Source organism: Ambystoma mexicanum, chromosome 4q (assembly GCF_040938575.1).
Source record: "Ambystoma mexicanum isolate Mex_15411 chromosome 4q, UKY_AmexF1_1, whole genome shotgun sequence".
NCBI classification, from domain to species: domain Eukaryota; kingdom Metazoa; phylum Chordata; class Amphibia; order Caudata; family Ambystomatidae; genus Ambystoma; species Ambystoma mexicanum.
The window spans coordinates 230,281,880-230,308,907 of record NC_090928.1 but is presented as its reverse complement, the minus strand read 5'-3'; the positions used below and the strand labels follow the sequence as shown (position 1 = coordinate 230,308,907).

Here is a 27,028-nt window from a genome sequence, read left to right as displayed (position 1 = left end):
CCGACCTTTCTTATTCATGGATCTGTTTGTGGATTTATTTTGTCATTTTTATAGTGGGAACAGTGGGAGAAGTGCACCGAAAAAAAGTAATGGAACTGTGGTCTCAGCAAGGAAGAGAGTAGGCGGAAGCATAGTGCAACATGTGACAAGGAGTTGTGGCCGGGACATTGCAATAGTCTAAGTGACTAGTAACTAAGGCTCCTATCACAACTTTACACAGGGACATGAATGGACACATCCTCTATATAGAATGGTGAGAATGGTCGTAAAAAGTAGGCTTAGGTCGAATTGACCGCAAAAAATGGTCGAAACGAGCAAAAGTTCTAAAAATTCTACCACCAAAGGATGGAACACCAAAAGTTCGATCCTTTGGTGGTAGCATTGAAAAAAACAGGAGCTGCGGGGGTGTCCCCCGCATTGCCCCGCTCACTATACTTGCGGGGGAAAACTCTGCAGCAGTCCGTTTAAAAAAAAAAAAAAGAAAAGAAAAGGATCCTGCAGCGCCGGTTCCCGATCACGGAAGTGAAAGGGAACTGGCGCTGCAGGAACCAGCGTGAAGATGAAGGTAAGTGGGGTTTGTTTATGTTGGTGGTGTGGGTGGGGGTGTGCTGAGGGTGTGGGTGGGAGGGTGTTATGGGTGTGTTGTGTGTGAGAATGTGTGTTTTCGCAAATTATCGGGGCTGAAATGTCCGAAAACAAAGTATTTGAACTTTTGGTCATTCAAGCACTTTGTTTTCGGGTATTTCATCCGCGATAAATTTGCCTTCGGTAAAATCACTTGGATTCAAAAAGTAGGGGAATGGTAAACAGAAAAAAAAGAAAGTAGTGGAACACCGTTCCCGCTCACTTTGATCCCTGAGTGGGAAGCATGTGGTCTTGGGAAGTAGCAGGAGGACTTGGGGGAGAAGGATTTCATCATTTTGCTGGGATGCAGGTGCAGTGTGTGTAGATATCCGCTGGCAGTAATATTAGCAGCGGTTAGTGGTGAGAGGCATCGTGTGCACCAGGGGTGCATGCAGTCCGATTCTGGCGAAGATACGGTCAGCCACCCATTTGCTCTTCCTCGGTGAGCCCACCACGTGGTGCCTGACCCATGTCTAATGCTTGTCTTAACACCATGGTGTCCGAAAGCTGTCTTTCTGTGCATCAGTTTGACAAGTAATTGGTAGCTCTCAATTTTCTCACTTCCGCGTGAGAGAGCCAGTCACTGTCAGTTCCATTTTTTCCCTTGAAAGTTGGGATTTGTAGTCTTAAATTTAAAATGGAAAAAACAAAACTTCAGGTCCCCAAATTCAAAGGGGGGAAAAAAACAAGACTTGGGTGTTTTCTCAGGGACGCCACTGCAAAACTTGAGAGCTCTGCCCAAGTGTCCATTACTCCTTGATATATTTTTTTCTGTCCATTTTTTTACTGGGAAATGAGCTGAAAACGACACATCAAGTTGTAATTAAAGTTTCGCACACAGGGATTTTAGATGACTTTCCCGCCATGCAATAGTTTATATTAATCATCGTACGTTGCCTAGGGGCTGGGATCGCGGAGGGCAAGCGGCGGTGGGCACTCGGCTGATATACGCCGTGATACCGTGATACCACGGCCCGGAATTACGGCGGTCCTGCGCCTGGAGCAGCGGCTGCAGAGGGCCCCGCGGGCGGTTTACGGAATTGCAGGAAAGCGGAGAAAAGCGGAGGGCGGCCCGGAGCAGTGAAATCTGCCTACCGGCAGAAGCGCCCATGTGAGGACTTGAGACTTGGTAAGATCCATCTTAAACCGGGCTACTTTTTCCTTTTCGTTTCTGGGCCGTTTGATTTGGCCTTTGCTAGGTCCTAGGTCCTATATTGGAAGGACCTAATCTGCATTTTGCACTAGGTCGAGAGGCCTAGTCATACGTTGACCTCATTAGGAGACTGTAGGTCACCCTTGGAATCGGGCTCCATACTTTGCACATAATCTGCTCCCTGTGACTACTTGAATTCCATTTGGATAAGTCTATAGCCTATAGACTGTGATCGGGTGCTTGCAATTGAGCTTGTAAGCATACTTAGCCCAGGGAACTGCTAATACACTGCTCTAAACAGTGTCTATACACACGAGACATTGAGTTACCAGAGTTTATTAAAGAAGCATCTCAAGACCCATTATGCTATCAGTTAGGAAATGCTCTGCGACGAGATATAATCTACGTAATCAGAAGAGCAGAACCCCGACAATAAAAACAAACAAAAGTAAAGGATCCAAAGAAGCACCTGTGGAGAAAGGTGCAATCACTGATTTCTTCTCACTCCCCGATACCGCTAATATTACAATACCAACACCCCTGATGGATAAATCTACGGGGGGCTCTGGTATGAATACCTCTATGGAGGCACTTGGTGAAAGTGTAATAGATAACAATTCATTATTGGACTTGTGTTTATCTATGCAGAGATCTATGACTCCTTACCCAGGAAGCAATTCCGCTATCCAGAATGATAGATATCAACACCTGCCTACTCACACACAGCGTGAAACATACAACAGTCTATCTGCTTCTCCAAATTTGGATGTACATTTGGAATCTTCAGAACCTGATGGCGGTAGGGATCAAGGAGAAAGTCAAATAACCCTGGGTGACTTGCAATCTTCAGTTGCATCTCTGCAATTTGCTCTAAACATCCTACTAAAGATGTGCGGGAGGATATTGGAAGTCACCCTTACCCTACCATCAGCAAATAACAGTAACAGTGATCTGCCTCATACGGCAGAGAAGACCATCCTGCCAGACTGCCCGGAGATCGAAGACATTGATTCTAACACCACAATGAATGTGGACGTCTTCTACTCACGTAAATAGCGACGATTGGTGAAAAGAGCCCTTGCGAGGAAAAAGCGCCAAATGGCAACCTTAAGACCACCAGACACAGTGGAGCAGGAAGAAGAAATATCTACTCCTACCAAAGGCAGCACCCCTAAACAAGACAAGAAAAAACCCAAACGCAAGGCACCTCGAGAGAATAAAGGCACTGCTAGCAGGGGGAACAAACTGACTAGTTGGCTTATTCTTGAGAAGAGCACTATCAACAATACTGTTGAGGAGATTGTCTCTAATAAGAGTATTATTGTACCTCAAGCAGACGAGAGAGATCCAGACCATTCAACATGTCTTGATGAGTTGAAGGACAATCCCGCAGTTGACACTACAAATGCCGTACCAATCAATCCAGCTCGAACAGATATAGTATCTGTACCATTAGGGGAACTTCAAAATGACGACAAAGGCAATAATATACCATATCAAGGTGGAAGGATATGTATTATCAAAAACCTGTACCAAAATAGCGATCATGATTGGCTCTCTAGATCGGCGCTGTTGACTAGACTGTATTCTATACCACAGCTTAGGGTGCTGAGATCAGAAGACTTTGAATATGCGGAGCCCTTGAAAGCAAAGAATTCCAATACCTCGGCACTACACTGTACATTTTTAGCGACTGCCCATCTGATTCGCAGCTACAAAGCAAGCTTGTGGGAAGTGGATATTGACGTAGATGCTGATCCAAATATAATCGATCCACAATGGCCAATACATATACCAAACACCAAAGCGGTTGAAACTATAGTACCGAAATTACCTAAAGGAAACACAGTACAACTAGCAGATGTGCAAAATGTTCTTAAATGGCTTGCCGAATCCCTACCGTCGCTCTCCTTAACCCAATGAGATCAAAGCTTAATCACATGGAATTGCCGGGGATTTAGCTACTTATTATCGGCAGTGGGCTCATCTTCTCTGCTAGTAGGGAAAACATGTATTTGTCTACAGGAGACATGAATCACTACTCAGACACTTCTCGATGGCTATTCAATTCATCAGGAATTAGCCAAAAAGGGTCCCAAGGGAAGACCGTATGAGGGCCTTATAACTGGAATTATACACCCACTAAAATCTTTGAGGATCCACTCGAACTTTGACGAATTTGTATTAGCTGTTGAGGTTGAACTCACTAGTAAAGATAAAATGGAGAAGATGTTAGTGATTAATCTCTACAATCCACCTGACTCTCCACACAGAGATCTCATTCAGGATGCTTGTCATTCATTACTGATTGATTGGATGATAGATTCTGACCACAATCTAGTAACAATTGTAGGTGACTTCAACTGTCATATTATGGGTCCTATGAGTAAGACCAATAACCCATTGCTGAAGAATACAAGCACGATGTGGCATAAGGAGGCGAATGCGGAGGGACTGCTGTGGCTCAATTTTTTCAATGCTTGGGATTTTGAAATCTTGAATGGTAGAACTCCCAGTGACTATCCAGGTCAATCTACTTGGAGAAATACCAGAGCCCGCAGTACTCTAGATTACATCTTTGTAAGTCCATCAATGGCTAATCTGACGGCGGATATGAAGGTCAGTGACAACGACTGGAGTGACCATTCCTCTTTATTGTTAACATTTAATTTTGTTCTTCAACATATTAGCCCTCGATCGATTGGCGATTTGAGAACGAACCACACTTCTTCAAATATTCGCTGGTCAGATAAAAACATCATAAAAGCTGTAGAAGCTATGAATAAAATGCCAGGTATTGGCCATGCTGCTCTCTTCAGCATGTCCGGTAACGATATTGAAAAGTGGATAACTTCCTTCTCTCACAAGCATGCTGCTGTGAAGATTAACATAATCGTTCCTGATGCTAAAACAACTAATACATTTGATGTCGAAATCAGAGACGCTAAAAGAATCTTAAGAGCAGAACTTAAGATGATACAGAAAAACTCTACCACCTGGGAGAGTTACCTGATCTCCAGTAAGAAATGCAAGAATGCCTTTAGATCTTGGCTTAGACAAAAACGCTATGCTTCCAAATTAGCTAAATGGCAAAAGACAGTTCAAATATCATGCACAAGAAACTCCCGCTCCATATGGAGTTTATTGAGTCAGGCCAGAGGCGAAACAAATAGTAGTCTTAACAATCCCATTGACAAGGGCCAGTGGGAGGAATTTTTGAGAAGCCGCAATAACCAGTTATCTGGTCTGTCTATGGTGCCGACGGTCTGGAGCAGCCCTGCCCCTCCTTTCAAGGTGTCGATTGCTTCATTGATAATCATGATCAAAAAACTCAAATCATTGAGAGCGCCTGGGCCTAATGGCCTAGCGAATGTTATACTAAAAAGCAACCCTGAATATTGGGCAGAGGTCCTGAAAATACTGTTTGAAAAAACATTGAAAGACAGCCTTATGCCGGACTCTTGGCGAACTGCAACCTTGGTCCCCATATATAAGAGGGGAAGTCGCACAGACCCCTTAAACTATCGACTATTATCTATGTTGGATTCCACTGGCAAATTATTTTCGACATATTTACTACAAGAGCTCCATATATGGATGGACAGAGAAAAGATCTTGGACCAATTCCAATGTGGTTTTAGGAGTGGATACTCTACGGTGCACAACCTTATCACAATGGATATACTCCGTAACAAGGCCAGATCTCCCGACAGTCCTCCATTATACATATTATTCATTGATTTTAAGGCTGCCTTTGATCTAGTGCCGAGAGATTTGTCGTGGACCAAACTAGAAAATCTAGGATACCCGAAGGGAATATTATACTACCTCAAACAGCTACATTGGGATACCACAGTCACTCTAAAATGAGATGCAAAGGGTAACAGGACCAATAAGATCGACCAATCGCGAGGTGTCAAACAAGGCTGTGTGACAGCACCAACACTATATAATCTCTTTGTTCATGACATCCCAAAAGCCTTATCTGAAGTCCATAACTGCCCACCTAAGATTGGCCCTGCTCACTGTGCAGTTCTAGCCTATGCGGATGACATAGTTATTATGAATTATACTATCAAAGGTCTTCGAAATTCTGCAGAGGCATTATGGAGCTATGCTAATAGGAATGGCCTTACTATCAACCTAGACAAAACCCAGATGATGGTCATCAACAATAAGAAAATCGCCAGAGTGAGTCTACAAATACATGGGTCCAGAATTCAATATACTCCCTTTTATAGATACCTGGGAATTGAAATAGAACCAAAGGGACAATATGCGATGTGCAAGCAAGTTCGAATTACGAGAGCGCCACAAATTAGTGCTTTAATATATCGTTTTTCCACTTCTCACTGTGGATACACAGTCTGGGCTGCACGACAACTGTATCTACAGGTACTAACCCCTATGATTATTTATGGATTAGAAGCCCTGCAGCGCATGGATTTGGGGTGGCTCCAGATATTAGAAGGAACATTCTGGAAGAAATTACTTGGCCTCCCAAATTGTATACCAATGGCTATCTTAAGACTTGAATTGGGCCTGATCTCTTTAAAAGCACAAGTTCTCAGAAAAAGAGCTGAACTATATTTAAAGATGTCACCAGTTACAGAAAATCCTCTCCTGAACACATTGCATAATGAAATAAATAAATCGTCTTCATTCCCTCTCATGAAAAAACAAATGGAGGAATATCTGGAAAAGATTGGTTGGTCAAATAGGCACAACGCCATTCGAACTTCTACCTTGTGTGCCTTATCTAAAAAATCAGAATTATATGATTGGATTGAAAATTATGCACACTTGGAAGAGTTGAAACGATATAAATTTGCCCAACATATGAGATACATTTTTAAGAAACCGGTTCCCTATCTCTCTCTGTGCCCCTCTCCGCGATTAAGACGATTTATCTTATTACTGCGGATGGACCAACTGCCGGTTTTGGCTATCAGCGGGATTATGAGTAATCTCACCAAGATAGAACGATCCTGCCGGTTATGCAAGAATAATATGGCGATTGAATCAGGAAAACATGTATTAACTAGATGTTCGGCCATGCAAAAAACCTATGCAATTTGTTATGGGGACTTTGTCCATCATTTGGACCATATTTGCAGCGAAGATTTTTGGCTTAGGGCGCTCAATGGCTCAGGAATGAAGCTCTATATTGCTGTATATAATGTATGGCTAACAATTGAAAAATTACTAGAAATAGCTATATAGAGATATTTTACCTACTTTTATTATTGTGAATATAACTAGTCATATGGCTGTTTGTATTAGTTAGGGTTTATAAGAGATATTGACACGCAAGTCTTATAATATAGCTTGAATGTCTATTTTATATAAGTTACATTATTACTAGATATGGATTAATGATATTATCTTTGTTTTATTTAAATAGAACTTTATTCTATAAAATGTTTTATTGATTTATATGTGAAAAGCTTATGTTAAGCTGTTAACACATTAATAAATAAATAAAAATAAATAGTTTATATTAATCATTAAATAAATCCCAGACTGTTATTGCCACGAAAAAATCAAGGAGAACTGTGCATTTTGATACATACCAGCTCTGAACAATGCAGCGTGGTTAGTGGGAGCTGGGTGGAGTGTACACGGGCAATCTATCTGTGGTGTCGTGGTGGTGGTTGGGTGGGCAGTTAGGGCTGGCCTCATGGAGAGTTACAGTCCAACACACACATGGAAATGGAGGGCAGATACATCTAGTCTGCCCGGTTATTTACCCGCTGCTATAGCGCGCACTCCATGTATCTGCCAGCTCCACTGTTGTTCTTGCATTGTGAGTCTTCCCACTGGCTTAGCAGGGCCCCCGGCCCCAGACCCTGCACCCTCTGCATAGCGGGGGTCCCACCGCACCATGTCAAGCTTCAGAAAGAAATCCTTTCTTTCTGAAGTCAAGGGTGCAGTTATTTTTTAATAATGGGTTTAAATGGTGCATTACACAGCACACTTTCTGTGCTAAATTGTGGAAAAAGCTGGACAGTTTGCAATTGGTTTCGTAGAGTAACACCAAACCAAAAATGCAATAGATGCAAGTCACCAGTGGACAGGAGCAGTTCCCAATGCATGTTCATGATACTTTGCCCACAATATGCCAGTCCTGTGTCTCTGTGAAAGTGTCTTCATGATAGAGAGCATGCTATGTCGTGGCGGCATACGTAACCCAAAAATGTATTATTAGTATTATTATTATTGGTGTTTTATATCACACCTAAAACCAGACTGCTAAAGTTCATAAGTGCCGGACCGGGGATTGAACCCATGTTGCATGGCACTATGTGAGATTTTCTGGGATCTGTGTGATCCGACCGCGGCTTCATTGTTCGTGATAGAAAAGTTTGCATGAGAAATGCACGAACACAAAATGTTCGTACATTTCCCATGTGAACATAATATTACCCTACAAAACCCACACCCCCACCCACAACACACACCCACCACCCCCCCTAACACCGCACCATGCACACCCTACTTACCTTGCGCTAGTTCCCTTTCACTTTTGTGAAGGGAAACCGGCACCGTCTTTTTTTTTTTTTTTTTTTGGGCAACTGCAGGGGTTTGTTAAACGTCTCTACATAGTCTAGGGAAAGGAGTTTGATCCCAAATGGATTTTTTTTATATCCCTTGTTATAAAAAGAGGAATCTTGCAAAACTCGCAGCGGCGCTGGTGGCTTTGCTGGCGGGTAATGGGCCCACTGCCACCGCTGGAGAGATTAGCTCGGTAATAATAGGCTTGGAGGCAATAAACAGCTCGGCAGGTGGCCTGAGAGCTAATAGCACACAATCCCTTATTGACCCAGTGGCTGGAGAGCTCACCTGCATTATCGCTGGGACCTTTGCACGGTCAGAGCGGCCGGTTTGCCTTCCAAGGAAGAACTTACCTGTCGAGTGGGTGCTCTTCAGGTAGCCCCAGCCTGCCCCACGAATCCCCTACTCTTGGGTCTGCCAAAAGAGGGCTTGCTCTTTAGTGCTCCTAAGGGGGGCAACTATCATAGGCCTGAAACCTTTTTTAATCGCCCAACGATATCCTGGCTCCGCTTGGGTAGGGTTGCAAGATGTTTCAAACCAAAAACTGGGGCAATTTTGCAAAGTTCATAATATAGGCAGGGAAGGAGATTCAAGGCACTGCCCAAAATCATGCACGAGAGACCAGAATGGCCAAACCCAGAAGTCTGCTGGGCACACTACCGGGGCACTGGATGTGCCTTTCTCGCCTGTGCGCCTTCCTTGCCTTGAACCCATCCTTTTCATTCACCTTCTCTTCCTTCCATTATCACAGCCTTTTGTTCTGTTCTAGTTCCTTCCTTCATATCACCACTATCCCTCTTCTCTCATGTATTTAATAATTATTATTTGGGTATTTACTGAGCGCCAATCTATCTTTGGAAAGCAACAGAGCGCTTTACAGAGTAATAGGGGAAACTGCAGGAAAGGGGGGTTATATGTGATTTTACTGACCACAATTACAGAGTGGTACATTTCATCGCGGTCAAAACACTGGAAACCCCCTATTTTTCTTCTTTTTTCAATTTAGGGTGGTCCCCCCAAACCCTTTGATTTGCCAACCTTAGAACGCCACCCCAACCCAACCCCATTCCGACACATTTTAACGCCTTACCCCACTACCCTTTATATATGTATTTAATCTTTTCAGTGTTTTTCTGTGCTATTGTCGGCTCTGTTTTGTACCACTCTGTAATGTTCGTGATAAAGTGAATGGGTTCTGAAGGGGGGAATTGGTATCAAGGGGTACAGGATAGGAGCAAGCATTGAGTGAGGAAGGGGGAGGGCTGGCCATGCAGATCCACAGGTAATGGTGGGCTAGAGCCAGGTAAAGTAGCAGCAGCCTGCAGCGAGGGAGTTAACATAGAAGAGGCCAGAGGAAGGCATAGGGGAACACAGCAGGAAGAGCAGTGCCGGATTAAACCCTGTGGAGGCCCTTATGCAGTCGAAATGCCCCCCCCCCCTCACAAATGATCTCCTCATACGTTTTTAATTTTCTGCACCGCTTTATTTTGATCCGCTGTCCCGGGGCCCCTAAAAAGAGTGGGGCCCATAGGCCGGTGCCTACTTGGCTTAAAGGGTAATCTAGGCACTGAAGGGGAGGTTCTAATAGGGGGAGTGAAGACTTTCGCCGACCACAGGCAGCGGGCAAGGGAGGTGGACTCTAACGTGGGGAGGGAGACATAGAACGGCCCCACGGGTCGGATCTGCAAGGAGAGCGGGGGTGAAGTCATGGATGATGAAGAGGAGCAAATCCTTGAAGAGGAAGGCCTTGCTTTTTTCTCCTGGGAATCCTCTGGCGTTCCGGGAGTAATAAGGGGGGTGCTCACGTGCACAGTTTCTTCCTCGTACACTGCTTGCTTTCCCTGCAGCTATAGACCGAGCTGTGCACATCTTCACCAATAAATAAATAGATAAAAGTCCAGCTGCAAAGACTTGCCTTAAAACCTGAACATTTCAGTGTTTTGCAGAACCTTTGTGATATGGGGGACATGTGAAAAATCAGGACTGCTCCCCTAAAACCGGGACGCCTGGTCACCCTATGTTTGGGGTGGCAAATATGAGGGCCTTATGCACAATGTGGACCCCCTGAGTAGGGCAGAGCCCATATTACTTTAACATCGATGATGTCATTCACTCTACGTGGCATATTGTGTTTTGCTCTATACAAATATAATAATATTACTTTTTACAAAGCACTTCATGCTGGACTCCGCCCACTTCTAAGCACTGTGACAACCGTTGTTATTACTATCCATTTAAGTGTACTCAAATTATTGACCTCAGAAGTATGAAGGGCCGAGCCGCCCCTGTCGCAATTTGATCTGTTGTACTGCAGCTGGGCACAAATGTCAAGGTGTGCGCTTAACTCGCTAAGCTATCATGCAGGCAAGAGGCTACGCAGAGCATGATTTGGTTTGCGGAAAATTGGTTTATGCTTAAAGAAACCTAGAGGAGTAGACCTTCTGCGTAACCTCTGAGACATATCATACGCATTTATCAATACTTCTGCAGGGTCCTTGTAAGTGATCTGCTATGGCCTTGCCTGGCAATGGTCGTTGCTTCTTTCTTACGATTCATGACGTATTTCTACTTTTTATGTTGTAATGCTACACGCTGCCGCAGATCTGAGCGCCCCCCAATGACGTGATATATGGGTTCCAAAGGCTGCACACAAAAAAGACCTGTTTTTTCAGGTGATTTAGTGCAGCCTTTAAAATCCGCCAAATATCTCTTTTCACCTCCCGTCCTCACCCCTGAAAGAGAGGTGTTTAATCCCCCGATTTAACCTTCAATCCTGTGCACTCACCCCACCCTAACAATCTGTACCGAACCCCCCCCACATATGTAAATATATCCAATCACACACACGAAAACACACATACACCTTCTCCCCAGGCCCCTCCCCTCCACACTACAACATACACACAGAAACACAAACAGACAAAGGGCCTCATTACAAGGTTGCTGGTCTCCTGGCAGTAAATCTGAATTACTGTACCGCCACTTGGTCTGGTACAATTACAGCTGGCGGTAAGGGTGGTAAATCCCCATTCCATGGAGTCAGTCCCATTGCACTCCATCAGGGGATTTGCCTGTATTTCTGGCACCGGTAATACCGGTGCCGGTAATACAAGTTATTTTTGCCTGTAAGATGCCTGACTTACCTCCAGCTATTAGCTGGAGGTAAGTCAGGCAGAGGTAAATCAGGTGCCCCACTGGCAAACTTGTAGTTGGCTGGTGAGGCAACGTGCAAGTATACGTTAGTACCAGCACGTAATTACTGCACAGGCCAACTTATAATGAGCCCCAAACACTTACAACACTGCCAACTTCTGTCTTCCCCTGCCCGTCCCTGCCACGCCTGTCAGCCCTGCGAGCACTAGTGTGCGACAGGGGCGTGACAGTTAAGACTTCGAAAGAGCTCTCTGAGTGGTCTCAGCGCAGTCTTCCTAAATCGTTTTCCTTTGGTATAAATAAAGAGTGGTTTTCACTCTATACTGATAGGGGGCATGTGCCTCTTTAAGGTATCAATTAAGAATTCACTGGGGCTCATTATAACCCTGGCGGTAGCTGTGCCTGTAAAACAGGCACGGCTGTTGCCGGAGTTGCATTTTTTCTGGCACCCATCAATGAGGAATTATCGGGTAAGGACGGTGCCGATGCATCCAACGTGCTGCGCTCGCGGGTGCCGCTGCTGACAGGCGCCCGCGAGCACAGCTCGTAGTATGGCGGTCCGGGAACTACGGTACCGGCATGCTTATAATGAGGCCCAATAGCATTCTTTCCTCCCGTGTCAAGCCGCTGGGGCCCTTTACATAAAGACACGGAAATAAACGTGGCAGTGCACATGCTCACAAACACCCACGCCCTACCACATGACACCACTACGGCACATGAGCAGGGTTGTGGTTTTCAATGGTAGGTACTATTCATGGGGCGTGTTCCCGGGGAACCACCTCAGTTTTAATAAAAATCTCCTATGATCTTGCTACTCCTCACACTTCCGAGTCCAGGTGGATCCCTGGCCTGAAGCGAGAGCCCTAATGTGTGAGCTGCTCTACTGGTGTCAAGCGTGCAGAATGTGTGGAGAGAACCTCCGAGCCCTATGGAAATCTTTTGCAGATCAAATGCTGCCTCCACAGTCAAGTTTCCAGTGGAAGCCATGCCAGCCAGCTTGCAGGGGTATGTATTTTCAGACTACTCTTCAAATCTGAACAAGAAGCACACGTACGGCCTACGCCAAAACTGGGGTTCTGGTCTGAGCCTCCTTTTGGGTCAGTGCCTGGCCAAAGTAGGGGCCTACCACGAGCCCCACCTGCTCCCTGCCTGTCCTGGAAGAAAGAAAACAGGTTTGGGAAAAGCGCACACTTTCCTTACGTGTTGACCACACATCCGCGAGCACCGCCATTTTACTTCCTATTCCTCCCCTCCACCGCTCATTGATTGGCTGAGGTAGAGAAGGGCATGTCACTTTCTGTTATGATGACGGAGGAGTGAACTGGCCGTGACTTCGAAGCCGCTTCTTAAGGTAAGCGCCACCACTTCTTTCCACTACTCCGGCTTTAGCCCCTCAACTCTCCCCAAGCACCACCCCCCCCCCCGTTATCTCTCTCATGTCAGAGCCCCCTACCCAGGGCTGTCAGAAGATGTGGTGAGGCCCGGGGCAAAACATTTGGTGAGGCCCCCTCACAATTTTTTGCACTCAGCCAGCGGCGGCATATCCGCACACAGGAGACTTGAGAAATCTACCCTTGAGTTTGTGTGCAGGATCCCAAATATGGTTTATTACTACTTTCTCTACTGAAGAAAGGTTCATGCCAGACTAACTTTTTTATCATATGAATAAATATATATAAGATGGCATGAGCTCTCCACTGCGCCACCTCCAATTCTCTGAGGGTCAATCACTTTTCCAAGCAAAGAGTTGAGGGCAGATCTCTTTCTTCGGCTGCGGCCTCCCTCTGGAAACAGCCTCCCTGCCTCGCTGAAACTTGAGGAGAACCATCTCCGGTTCCGGAAGCACCTCAAGACCTGTTTATTTGCTTCTGCTTTCTCTCTTCATCTCCCTTGCTGATCACCTGCCTGATCCATGCACTGGTCACCTGGTCAAGCTCTGAATTCGGGCCCAGGTCCCTGCCTGTCCTGTTGCAATCCCGCACTGCCTCTTGGCTCCCCTGCACTTGTGGTCTGTATATCTGTAACCCTACAGTCCCCGCTCTTGCTCGTATTGTCCACCCGTTGGCTGCAGTTATGAGTACTCACACTTGCCACCAGTTGGCTGCACTCTTGTTTCTCCTTTGTTCCTGCACTTCTGCATCCTACCCCACCCTCGGCACTTCTTCCCTCCCCCATTCCCTGCTCTTGCACGATCTGAATGACACAAGGCCTAGTAAGATCTGTGTTTTGTCCTACTCTTTTGTTTCTCCCTCCTTGCCTTGACGCGCCTAGAAACACTTGCATACAGGCACGTTATAAATGCCATATCATATCATTAAGGAGCACATCATACACAGTGACAAATGATGTACAGTGGAGGCTGGTACATTTCTGAACTTAAGAGGCTTAAATGTTTGTTCCAATTAGTCGAGATCAACAGAGCACAGTGAGGGAGCCCAAACCAAACAAGGGTGGCTTGGGGAGGGGTTTGGGGGGGGGGTTCTCACTCCCAAGAAAATGTTTGAAACATTGGGTTAAAGGTATGCATTTTACAGCACTTTCTTTGCAAAATTGGGTAGAAATCCACACAGTTTGCAATTGGTTTTGTATGGAAGCACTTGGAAATTCCCAATAGTTGCAAATCACAAATTGTGCATAGGAACATTTTCCAATACATTTCATGCCGCCTTTCCACGCGAGATAGGCTAGTATAAACATATATTCATTCTGGCTGTTCTAATTATGTTGATGCAGGCTGCATCAATATTTGCCATTATTACCATATACGGATTCCCAAACAGTAAAAATGCCATGCCACAGAAAGTATATCCATGCTGGCTGTGTACCATAAGTGTTATTACCGGCTAGATTGGCCTACATTCAAAGTGGGCCAATTTAGCCAGGTAGTATGTTTGCTTTAACCTTGATGCATAGTCCTGTGCATCAAGGGTAAAGCAAAAAGAGCACTGGCAATGCTAACAGTTTGGGCATTCGTGTAGGCATGGGAAAGTCACTTCTGTATTGGTATTAGCTGGCCATTGATAGTGCCAGTGCAAAATGGTTTGAGTACCTGAGCAGCTAATAGCAGTGCCTTGTAAATGCCTAATACTTATACACAAGCCAAAACTGTTGGCTTTGCCAATGCTTATTTTTAAAAGAATTTCAGCGAAAGACATGAAGGGTGTTTTAAAATTGAGTGGCTAAAGGCAGACCTGATTAAGACATTTTTATTACACCAGTTACGTGTTTACAACTCCAATGAAGTCATGAACTCTTAGAAGACTCCTTTGAGGAAACACTTGCAGGTACATTGAGGGCAAAGTTTGATGGCTAGCCATGTTTAAAGCTAGCCCAAAGAGTTCCAGTGAGGAGTTGTTTTGGGTGGGGAGGGCAGGGACTGGGTGAGAATTGCCATAGGGATTAGCATGGCCATGAGAAGTAATTTCACTGTTAGCACCTGCATTCATATCCATACATTTGTAGGTAATTGAAATTGTGATGTGGGGTTAGCACTTGCATGCTAGGGGAGTGATTAGAAGGGAAGTGGTGACATGAGACATCTCATTCTCACAGCAGTCCTTAAGTGTGATGTTTCAGAAATGAAGGCAAGAGGTAGCTGCTTGTAACATTGAAGCTTCACCAGAATAGTCTCAATCGAAAAGTGGAAAGATTTTAGGTGCCCCCACACAAGGAAGTTTGCCCCTTCCTCAAGTATTAGTCCCCTTTCCCCCCTGACATTTTAGCCTAGGTGCACCTCTGATGCCATGAACCCACCCCTTAATGAAGTGGCCCCCAGGGCGGCTACTTTTAGGGGTGGTGCTGAACACACACTCACAAAAACACTTTCACCCATGCATTCAACCACCAGTTACACAACTCCATACATGCATGTATACATAAAACCAAACACAGCATTGACACAAACATCAACATGCACGCATGCATCCATAAATACATACACATATACATACTAATTTAATTTAAATACACATATACACTTTTTATTTAAAATAAAAAAACACTTACCTTACCTCCATGTACCCTTAGAAAGCATCCACGCAGCCGACACGTAGACATGCTGCCTGACAAGAGAGAACTCCTCTCCCATCAGTCAGCGTGGTCACACTGAGCAATGTGAACACACCGACTGACACGAGAGAACTCCTCTCCCATCAGGCAGAGTGGTCACGCTGAGCAACGTGAACACACTGACTGACAAGAGAGAACTCCTCTCCCATCAGTCAGCGTGGTCTCGCTGAGCAACGTGAACACACTGATTGACAAGCGAGGAGTCCTCTCTAATCAACATGAACACACTGAGTGACAGGAGACCTCCTCTCCTGTCAGTCAGCGTGGTCATGCTGAGCAACGTGAACACAATGACTGACAAGAGAGAACTCCTCTCCAATCAGTCAGCATGATCACGCTGACATGAACACACTGACTGACAGGAGAGGAGTCCTCTCCCATCAGTCAGTGTGGTCACACTGACAACATGAACAAACTGACCTACAAGAGAGAACTCCTCTCCCATCAGTCAGCGTGGTCACACTGACAACATGAACACACTGACCTACAAGAGAGAACTCCTCTCCCATCAGTCAGCGTGGTCATGTTGAGCAACGTGAACACACTGACTGACAAGAGAGAACTCCTCTCCAATCCGTCAGCATGGTCACGCTGAGCAACGTGAACACACTGACTGACAAGAGAGAACTCCTCTCCCATCAATCAGCGTGGTCACACTGACAACATGAACGCCCTGACTGACAGGAGAGGAGTCCTCTCCTGTCAGCCAACGTGGTTATGCTGAGCAACGTGAACACACTGACTGACAAGAGAGAACTCCTCTCCCATCAGTCAGCGTGGTCACACTGACAACATGAACACACTGACTGACAAGAGAGAACTCCTCTCCTGTCAGTCAGCATGGTCATGCTGAGCAACGTGAACACACTGACTGACGAGAGAGAACTCCTCTCCCATCAGTCAGTGTGGTCACACTGACAACATGAACACACTGACTGACAAGCGAGAACTCCTCTCCTGTCAGTCAGCGTGGTCATGTTGAGCAACGTGAACACACTGACTGACAAGAGAGAACTCCTCTCCAATCCGTCAGCATGGTCACGCTGAGCAACGTGAACACAATGACTGACAAGAGAGAACTCCTCTCCCATCAATCAGCGTGGTCACACTGACAACGTGAACACACTGACCGACAAGAGAGAACTCCTCTCCCATCAATCAGTGTGGTCACACTGACAACATGAACACACTGACTGACAGGAGAGGAGCCCTCTCCTGTCAGTCAGCGTGGTTATGCTGAGCAACGTGAACACACTGACTGACCTGTCAGTCAGCATGGTCATGCTAAGCAACGTGAACACACTGACTGACAAGAGAGAACTCCTCGCCCATCAGTCAGCGTGGTCACACTGACAACATGAACACACTGACTGACAAGAGAGAACTCCTCTCCTGTCAGTCAGCATCGTCATGCTGAGCAACGTGAACACACTGACTGACTAGAGAGAACTCCTCTCCCATCAGTCAGTGTGGTCACACTGACAACATGAACACACTGACTGACAAGAGAGAACTCCTCTCCTGTCAGTCAGCGTGGTCATGCTGAGCAACGTGAACACACTGACTGACAAGAGAGAACTCCTCTCCTGTCAGTCAGTATGATCACGCTGACATGAACATACTGACTGACAGTAGAGGAGTCCTCTCCCATCAGTCAGTGTGGTCACACTGACAACATGAACACACTGACTGACAAGATAGAACTCCTCTCCCATCAGTCAGCATGGTCACACTGACAACATGAACACACTGACTGAACTGACAAGAGAGAACTCCTCTCCTGTCAGTCAGCGTGGTCACACTGACAACATGAACACACTGACTGACAAGAGAGAACTCCTCTCCTGTCAGTCAGCATGGTCATGCTGAGCAACGTGAACACACTGACTGACGAGAGAGAACTCCTCTCCCATCAGTCAGCATGGTCACACTGACAACATGAACACACTGACTGACAAGAGAGAACTCCTCTCCTGTCAGTCAGTGTGGTCACGCTGAGCAACGTGAACACACTGACTGACAGGAGAGGAGTCCTCTCTTGTCATTCATCATGTCCACGTTTTCAGCTGAATGAAGGGAGGCAGCAGAGCTCACTTCTGAGCCCTGCTGTCTCCCATTATTTTGCTGTTTGTTTCGGAGCCTAACGGCTTCACAAGAAACAGCTAAATCATTGCAGCGGCAGCGGCAGCACAGTCCCCCGTGTGAATAAAGGACACGGGAGACTGTGCTGCCTTCCACTTAGGAGGGGGCCGCGAGGCCCCCAGCAAGCGCGAGGCCCGGGGCAGTTTGCCCCCCCTGCACCCCCCTCGTGACGGCCCTGCCCCTACCCACACCATCCAAAAAACACCCGCGCTGCCAGTCCCGTCCCATAGCGCCACCATCTCCTTTTCAATCCCCTAACACCTTTAATTTGTGCCACCATATAAAAATAAACCTTGTGCTAGCCCCCTATTTACATACCCATTTCCTGGTGTGGCCCGTGGAGCCAGGCCAGACGCCCTGGCTCGGCCTTGGTTTGGCCCTACCCGTGGGTTCCCTGGCTCTCCCATCTCTAGCTCTATATAGCACTAACATGCTACTTGGCGGCTGGTTCGAAGCGCTTTTAGACACAGCAGCATGTACAATGTCAGAAAACGGCACTAGTTAATTCTCTGCTGCAGTGAGAGTGAGCATCAGGGCACCATGGGGGGGTCTGTGCTGGCGCCCCTGGACCACGAGGAGACCCGAAGCTCTGAACGCCTTTGAATGCCCTGTTCTATAGGTAAATGGGAAAGTGGATTTGCATAGAACAGCAAACCTAGTTGCAAGGCACGACAGAGCACCGGCTATAGAAAGTGAGGGGTTTGCACAGCATCATGGAGACATAAGTGTGAGCATGCTTGTGAGGGATGCCGAAGATTGTGTCCATGCAGTGAATTGGATGGGGCAGGACGCCGAATGGACATATGGGTTGGGTTTGACATTCGGAACGCCAGGGGGAGCTGTGGGGTCTGGTGCCCTACATGCAAGGCAGGCAACCATCTCGTACTTGTACACACGGCCGAGAGAAGCCTTTCAATGCATGTTGTCAAGCCAGGAAATAATTCCATGACTTTCACTTTAAAAACACCTCCTTCATAATAGTAATGTTTTTACATAGCGCTTCATGCAGGTTTCCTCTGGCTTCTAAGTGCTGTAACGGCTAATAATATTGCCAAATGTAGTAGTGCTTTGGAGGATGAAGCGCTGGGGTGACCGCGCCACAAATTCAAACTGCAGGCTGGGCACCGAAGCAGTGGCGAGCGATTAACCCTTGAGCTGTCACCTTGCCACATTGATCATATACAATGTCAATGTGCTGCTCTGGGGAAACACAAACAGTTGGTCTTGTTTTCCATCATGTTCCACTACGGGCATGGCACTGTAGTTCCAGAAACATTGCGACATCTGTGCTCCAGATGTTACGTCACAGGAATGAAGGGCAGGGAGGCTTGGTAGGGTCTGCAATAAGACACCCGCTCTGAGATTGAAAGCCAAAAGCGGACCACCAGTGCCACGCTCACATCCGAAAATATGGAAAACATTTTTACCTTGTTATCTATTGGGGAAGGGTTGACATTATAGACAGCGCCTGACAGCCCAAAAGCAGCGCTTCCCTTAGGGAGGCCTCTTCTTTTTCCATTGAAAATGTGTTATTTGCAGAATTCTTCAAACATTGCTCCTTAACTAAGGTTGGTTTTGTTTCACAGCATTAATCAGCATGTTCCCCCATCTGTGGCTATAATATATACAGGCCTGTTTTTTGGGACGGGCAAAACAAGCAGCTGCCCGGGGCGTAGAGCTTAGGTGGGCACAGGACAAAGCACATTCAGATTTCTACCACTGAGCACCCGTCCGGCCATGGAAGGTTTAGCTTTTACCTACTGCCTGTTTATCAACTACAGGTTCACAGTCGCAGGTCAGGCCGTGTCGTCACCTCCCAAGCCCTAATAGAGGGGTCGATAGACCTGTTTTAGATGCATACAAGGGCCCTTTGAGCCACTGGCTTGAATATTGGCAGGTTCACCCCTTGGTCCGTCGGGGATTAATCGAGCATTGTTGAGTAGTTGTACTAACGGTTGCTAAAGGATATAGAAGCCCATGGGAAGTTTGTGCTACATAAGGATCAAGTTACGCAGCATGAAATGCATAATCGTGGTGCACGGCAGGATGCAGATGTTATACCCAGGATTGCTATTGATCACATTTAAGATTTAAAATAAAATTAAGATCTTTACTCCAGTCCGCCAGTTAAGCTCTTGTGAGAAGTTGCTGCTGCAGGTCCCACCCTCCAGATATGTATCCAGGGGGGGATCGAAGGTTTGGAGTATATGGCCCAAAGCTCCGGAACAGTCTTCCAATGGGAATCCGAGCCCAAAAAACACTCACTGCTTTTCGGAAGGCCCTGAAGACGCATCTCTTCCCCTAATTTACTGAAAGTGGCGAAGTAGCCAGTTGCTTGGACATTGATGCTTGTGGGGCTGACAAGGTTTGTATCAGTGGCTGACTTGGCCGACCGTTTGTTTCCAGCTGCGCCCAGATACGATTGGTTCAGTTTGGTGTGTGATATAAATGAATTCAAATTGAAATTGAAATTCAAATGTATGACTCTCTGTGAAGAAATGCTCTGCTGAGTGGGATTGGTGATATTGGAGGAGTTAACTAAACCAGAGTGAGCCTTGGTGTTAGTAGATATAGGAAACGATTTGCCTTTAGAATAATATACACATATTTTCGGCCCGGCAGGAGGAAACCTGGCTCCAACTGTGGAATGATTGACTTCCTTCCCTCTGGCCTTGGGGATTGTGCTCATTGTGGATAAACACCAGCCTGTGTACAGTCCTTTCAACCCAAAGGTCTTTCGAAAGTGTTAATGAAATAAAAGGATTTGGATCCCCTTCCAGGTAGCAGAAAAATAGGGCAGAAACCTGGCAAGAAAGCAGGCTCGGGCTTGTCAATTGTGCAGTTGAGTTGGATAATGGCCTACGGGCCAGCCGCTTGGCATGCCTGTATACACGAGTGCGCAACATGTTATTTTATTGCTCTCAAGGCATCACCGTGCAATACAAATTGACCGGTCTCCTAGCATCACCATTATACAGCACTCTCTTAGGGCAGGATGTCGCACTGAATCACAGGGCACTGCGGCGAACACAGAAGCAGGCCCATGTGTGCATGGAAGAGCGTGAGGGAGCACGGGACAAAAGGGCCACACCGCAATGACATCAGCATTAGGGGGCGGAATAAGGTTGGGTGACAGTAGGGACAGGTCATTGCCTCCAGTTAATGGAGGTTGGTGCTTCTGTGGGTTTCGGCCAAAAAGACCCAATCTAAATGACCTACACCACCAAAAGTTCAAAAATAGATACTACTAAATGTCCTACTGACTAAATGTTCGTAGGACATTTTGTAGTATCTATTTGGTGGTGTAGGTAAAAAAAAAAAAAGGCTGCAAGAGTGTCTCCCCCACAACACCCCGCTCACTATACTTATTCAGTATAGTGAGCGGGGGTTGCGGAGGACAACCCCACAGCTGACCCGGCCAAAAGAAAAAAGAAAGAAAGAAAAGGACCCCGCGGCGCCGGTTCCCAATCACGGAAGTGAAAGGGAACCAGCGTTGCAGGGACACAGCACGTCGCAATGAAAGGTAAGTAGGGGTCCGGGGTTGTGTTGGGGGTGTGGGCGGGGGTGGAGGTGTGGTCAGGGGTTAGTGTTTGTATGGATTTGGGGTTGTTTTATCATGGATGTCCGCATGGGAAATGTACAAACAATTTTGTATAACGTACATTTCTCATGCGGTAATTTCCGTTACGAACATTTCAGCCGTGTTAAAACGACCCCAAATCCTTATGTGCTATAGGCCGACACAGGTAAAAATACCACAAAGTCAAAGGAGAGGGTGTCAACCTTCCTTCTTTATTTTAATTCCTTAATTGAGCCTATTACGTACCGCCTCTTCCTGTCTCTAACTTCCGCCTTACATCGTCAGTCTGACTCCCTCCCTCTTAATGACAGAGGTATCCCAGGACATTACATCCTCCCCAGACTTAAAGGAGTCTGGTTTATGCGATTTCTTAAGTCCACCGCGTAGGTTGCCGACTGCTTGATCACGAGAGAGAACGAGGAACTGCCGTACCACGGAGCAACCCGTTGAGCAGACGGATGGGACAAACACTCTGCATGACCCGGACCAGTGCAAGTGATTCAACTTCCCCTGCAGCAAACATGTGCAGTAATCCATGCAGCAACCTGGCAATCCCTGCACTCAATCTAACATCCACAGAGACATTTGCCTTACCTATAGCAGGGCTGAGAAGCGGCCCCATACCAAGCCGGCATAAGCTCTCACATGAACTGGGACATTGGTTGTGGCTATAGCGGGCTGCCATTTCCAAATGTAGACGTGCCCGTGGTTATGATGAAATCAAAACCTTCCAGCCATCACTCACTGCCAGGCCTGAGAATCGGAAGCTATTTGGAGCTTCGCCTACGATTCAGAAGCACTACTCAGTGGCAAACAAGTTGCCGAGTATCACGGATACCCCAGACCAATGATCATCTACACAATCCACCCGCCTTGATAAAGACCCCTAAGTGGTAACACGTGTCAGCACCCTAGTAACATTAAAGACACAATACCAAATACAAGTGGTCGTGACTTTTTGAAACAGAAACATGACGAACGCAATTGAAGTCTCCTATATTATGTGAATCTTGTGTACAGCGCCTATTCTGTAAGAATCTTCAACCCCTCTGCAACGTCTCGCCAGGGGCCTCGAGCACGGCCCCTTTGGGTTCTTACAAACGGCTGCAAGTATGCACCAACCACAGATAAACCAGCTCCAGCGCAGTAGCCACACCTTCCTGGTGCTCACAACCCCCCTGCCTTCCAGCCATCACCTTTTTGTTTTGCTAAAGTCACCCCGAGTGGGACGGGTATGCCCAGACGTGGGTCCCGAGCCTGCTGGGCCCAGATACCCAAGCTACTCCTCACTGAAGATGCCCAACAAGGCTGAAGCATGTCTGGGGATGCTTGTGGTCTCGTACAGAAGGGATGTGACCTAGCAGTTTGGGCTGCACTGCCCCTTTTGGGGGTGGGACCAAGCCTGATTTGCATATGGTCTTTCCTCTTCTGTAACGGCTTGGCAGGCCGAAAAACAGTGGGGTGGAGGGTTGCCCACAGCTGTGCCCGTCGTTATGATTAATTCAAAACCTTCCAGCCATCACCTTTTAGTTTTGCTAAGAATGGTCAAAACCCCACATTCAAAGGGCCTACCAGGCACCTACGTTACTGGAACCCGAAATGACACGGGCAAATGGTGCCTGTGATTGTAATGTTTCCATGGTGGAACCACCAGGCTGGGAAGAGGATGGATCAGCTGATGTAAGGGTGGAAGGAATTCGACCATCCGCACGGTGGGTGTGCCCTTACCTGGGATTTTCTGAAATTTTAAATGAAATTGAATGATGGTAGATCAACCTCTGGAAAGTGTGTGGGGATAATCCGCAGACATTTTGCTATGCTCACCGCACCACATACACATATGTGTACTCTGGGTGAAGACAGTCTACAGGCACCACCCCCCTGTCATCTTTAGTTGGAATATAACAGCCAAGAGTACGGGGGTCCCTCAGGTGTAAGCGGAAGTGCAGCAGGCACAGCGACACAGCTGCAGGAAGCAAAATGGACGCCCCATAAGCGGAATGGACGGCATGGACCAAAAGTGCACTGCTTGGTGAGTGCAGGCGTGAGGCAGCAGGCAAGGGTGCAAGAGGAACATTCCTGCTCTCTGCCAGTGTTGTAAGCTGATGCAGGCACAAAAGAAGTTCTCAACCTTCCTTCTTTATTTTCATTTCTAAACAGAAACTAAATATATCCCGCCACTCCCCCTCTTCTCCCTTATTTCCTCCTTAAGCCCTCAATGTAACACACTCACACACAGGGTCGGACCGGGGCATAACATTGTCTCTGCCACCAGTGAAAAAGTGCCACACAGTCGCACATGGCAATTCATTTCTTTTGTGACAGACTGTTTGAGTACTACCCAGGGGGGAGGTTTTTTAATAAAATGTGGTGCAAAGTGAGCATTTGAAAGAATATGTTTTCAGTAACATTGGCCAAACCTTCTAGCCGCATGGTGAAGTAACTTATTTAAAAAAAGTGGCCCACTTTGACCAAAAAATTGCCCCGCACTAGAATGTTGTGTTTTTGATTCGGGCATTGCCCTATTGCCCTATAAGCCAGTCTGAGGTTGCTTGCCCATCAATGGCAGAATTAGCCAAGGACATAACTGAGATGCACAGTAGATATGCAAAGGCAAGTGAGGATTAGAGGGCACAGTAGGAGGGCTGACACAAGTGGGAAGTTGCTTATCAAACTATGATGAAAGAAATGCTGGTAGTAAGAGAGGGCACAGGGTTGAGCCCCCCACATCCCCTCGCAAAAGAATGTTCAGCCACATGGCTGAGACTATAACGTACCGTGCGGGTGACTGGCGCCTTACTGCAACGTTCAACTGAAAGTTGTGACGATTTTCTGTCACAGATTGTATTCAGCTGTGCCTAGAAGCAGCAGCTCCTTGCGTTAGAGGGATAGAGGGGTGGGGAGAAATGTTGCCCGTCAGCTGCCAAATTCCCTTCCAACTGCATGAGGATCACCATTGTGGGGTTTCCCCTTTAAGAATAAGTGTCATGATGACGTCATGACTTACTGTGAATAAAAGGAGCCTCAGCCGGTACGTGCACCAGAACGACGTCAGACTCCATGAATGGCACTTCTCTCTCGTGTTTCATTGTTGGGCCCGCAGAATGACACTGTGTGATGACGGTCCATCCGTCCTGTTGATCTGGGCGCCCCCAGATCAGCATGTGTAACCTGGGAGCCTGCAGCCCACTCTCCTGCTGTGTGATCACAGCACAGCTGTTAGGCCAGGCGCCCCTGGCAGCTGAAGTCTTGCCCGTGTGACCACGGCAATCAGGGTGATCCGTGCCACTGCCTGTGCCTTGCGACCAAGACACTCTTGGTGTCTGCTGGGTGCCCTCAGCACTGATCGGGACTAGCCTGCATGACCAACGGTCCAGTCCCAACAATGGCCATGAAAGTACTGAACCTCTGCAGTGTGTCAGCAGTGTGCCATGTCTGCAGCGTCCGGCTGTTTGGGTGATGTTGCAGCAGCCTGGTGTGCAGCTGCCCTTGTCTGGAAAAGGAGAAAGGAAAAGAAGGAGTTTGCTGGCTCCATGAGGGTAGATGAGTCGCGCGGCTGCCGGCAGGGTATGCCTGCTCTCTGCCATGCCGGCCCTCACCTCCCCTAGTGATCCTGCCAAGTGTTGGTGAGGTTAAAAAAAAAAAAGACAAAATGGAAAGAAAGTTGCAAGGCTGCCCGCACTTGTGTGCAACAGGAGGGCTCAATCCTGCAGCATTCCTGTGCCTCAGGCGGTGAGTGGTCTGTGCTCCGAGAGCGGAGTTTCAGGCATACAAAATGAAAAAGAATCACCAACGGTGGTGAAGGCCTGCGACACGCTCCGGGCGGGAGCAAGAAACTGAGGGGAGAAAAAGAAGAGGCCGATCCCAGTTGATATAATTATATAAATAATTCCTGCCCGAGGGAGAGAAAGGCGCCTCCTGTGTGCTCCGGGGATCTGAGCTTTGAATGAAAAAAGAAAAGAGAAGTGTGGGCAACGCTCTCCATGCAGGGGGAAGCAGTGGCGTTGCTAAAAGGGACCTGAGGGTGCCCCCCCCCCCTTTGAAATCCTGGGGCCCGCTACCTCAGCTGGGCTGCTCTCTCTGCACTGTCAACGCAACACAACACAGGAGCTGAACAACAGGATAGTGTACCGTAGTGAACGGAGGCTGTCATAAGTCTTCATAAGCACTCGGCTTGACTCATAAGTACAACAATCAAAACAGTTCCGGTTCCTCTGCAGCTAAGACCAGCCCATCCAATCAGAATGTAGCGCATGAAACTGCTAATGATGGGCCTTTAGTCACGGAATGGTTTCGTGCCAGCATTCGGATGGGAGGGGAGGTGCAGCGGGGTGTGGGGAGTTGGTGTGAACAAAATAAAGGGATGCAGATCAGCGCGATCTCACCCAGCTTCTCAGCAGTGAAAGCATACATCATCCGTTCGGATGATATGCTCTAAACAGTTTATGTTGAGAAAGGAGAAATCATCAAAACAAAGGAACATAGAATCTTCCTGCTAAATCTAAACGATGTAGTGATGTGCACTGCAGTTGATGTGCGCTCTTCCTGTGATGGCAGTGATGAGCAAGGAAAAAGCTGAAGACTTCCTCCACAACATGCAACGAGGCCCAGACACCCTGCCACCAGTCTCTTGCCAACAACCCCTGCCCGTGGATAGGGAAAAATGCCACCAGTGTCATGTCAACAACCCTTGCCTATGGGGGGAGAAGAGTGGCTGGTGCCACTCCAGTAAGGTGATACTCCTTCCTGGGGGAGCGAAATAAGTGTCACAGCCTAGATGCCCTGCCACCAGTGTCCTGCTGCCTCCTGCAGTGTCCACCATCAAGGGGCTACATCTAATGTGGCCCCCATTGTCCCCCGGCTGAGGCTTTGCCGGCGCATTGACTGTGCTCTCATGCTCTCATGCTCTCGACTATCCTGGGCTGATAAGTGTGAGGTCAAACTGGATTCCTGCGTCCCCGAAAGTACTCAAAGAGGACTCAGTAAATATGTACTTTGATGCTGTGAGCCTGCATGTCATTGATGTGCTTAAAGTGGTCCCAGTAATTAAGTGTGTGTGAAGCTGTGATCCCGCAGTGTGCTGGCATGCTCAATGTGGTTCCAGCGACTGGCAATGGAGTCGTCCATTGGCTGGAGTTTTCCCCTCTCCCCCCTGAATAAAGTTTCCCTCAGAATGTGGTAGAACTGCCAACATGCCATCTGCAGTCCACCAGTCACCTGCAAAACATGGAAAGAGTGGTCGGTGTATGTTTGTAACTGACTGAGTCCCAATGTATGTGGCTGTTGTTTACCCCATGGTACCAAAGCGGACCAAGTATTGCTGTTCGTGACTTGTTTTATTTGATGCCCACTGATATTGTCTTTGTTTTGTTTGTTATGAAAAAGGAGGAGTATGGGATTTCCCCTTTAAAAATAAATGTGATGACGACGTCATGACTTACTGTGCATAAGAGGAGCCTCAGCCTGCCCGTGGGCCAGAATGACAGCAGACTCCATGAATGGCACTTCTGTCTCATGTGTCATTGTAGGGCCTGTAGGCTGACATCGTGTGACCACGGTCCTACAGCCCTGCTGACCTGGGTTCCCCCAGAACAGCATGTGCAACCTGTGAGGCCCCAGGCCTCTGTCCCGCTCGGTGATCACGCCCGGGAGCCCCCGGCACCAGATGCCTTGCCCCATGACCACGGCAATCAAGGTGATCTCTGAAACTGTCTGTACCGTGTGACCACGGCACTCTTGGTGTCTGCTGG

General features: G+C 47.3%; 1 protein-coding gene across 1 annotated transcript in view; it reads right to left on the bottom strand.

Annotated features, from left to right (window-relative positions):
• SLC16A10 (solute carrier family 16 member 10) overlaps positions 1-27,028 on the bottom strand; it is a 400,499-nt gene that overhangs the window by 78,292 nt on the left and 295,179 nt on the right. The gene's annotated exons all lie outside the window — the stretch shown is intronic.